The sequence below is a fragment of the Juglans regia genome, unplaced genomic scaffold, assembly GCF_001411555.2.
Source record: "Juglans regia cultivar Chandler unplaced genomic scaffold, Walnut 2.0 Scaffold_2445, whole genome shotgun sequence".
Classification (NCBI taxonomy): Eukaryota; Viridiplantae; Streptophyta; class Magnoliopsida; order Fagales; family Juglandaceae; genus Juglans; species Juglans regia.
Genome location: NW_023355765.1, coordinates 1 through 254, shown reverse-complemented (window position 1 = coordinate 254; position 254 = coordinate 1). Strand labels below are relative to the sequence as shown.

General features: G+C 47.6%; 1 non-coding gene across 1 annotated transcript; it reads left to right on the top strand.

The window, feature by feature from the left end:
- Positions 1–94: 94 nt before the first annotated feature.
- Positions 95–213, top strand: LOC118345375. The gene has a single exon (XR_004798923.1). It is a non-coding gene; the product is annotated as a 5S ribosomal RNA (ribosomal RNA).
- Positions 214–254: the final 41 nt, after the last annotated feature.

Sequence of the window (254 nt, the reverse complement as noted above, 5' to 3'; positions counted from 1 at the left end):
CATGGGTTTGGATCAGATCTCCGTTTGGATTGGGATCGGAAGGACGCTAGTATGTCGCTCAAGGATTATATGAATTTTAAGTAATTAGTTTGATGGGTGCGATCATACCAGCACTAATGCACCGGATCCCATCAGAACTCCGCACTTAAGCGTGCTTGGGCGAGAGTAGTACTAGGATGGGTGACCTCCTGGGAAGTCCTCGTGTTGCACCCCTCGTTTTTGTTTTCTCCGCCTTGCGAGATAAATTGACAAGA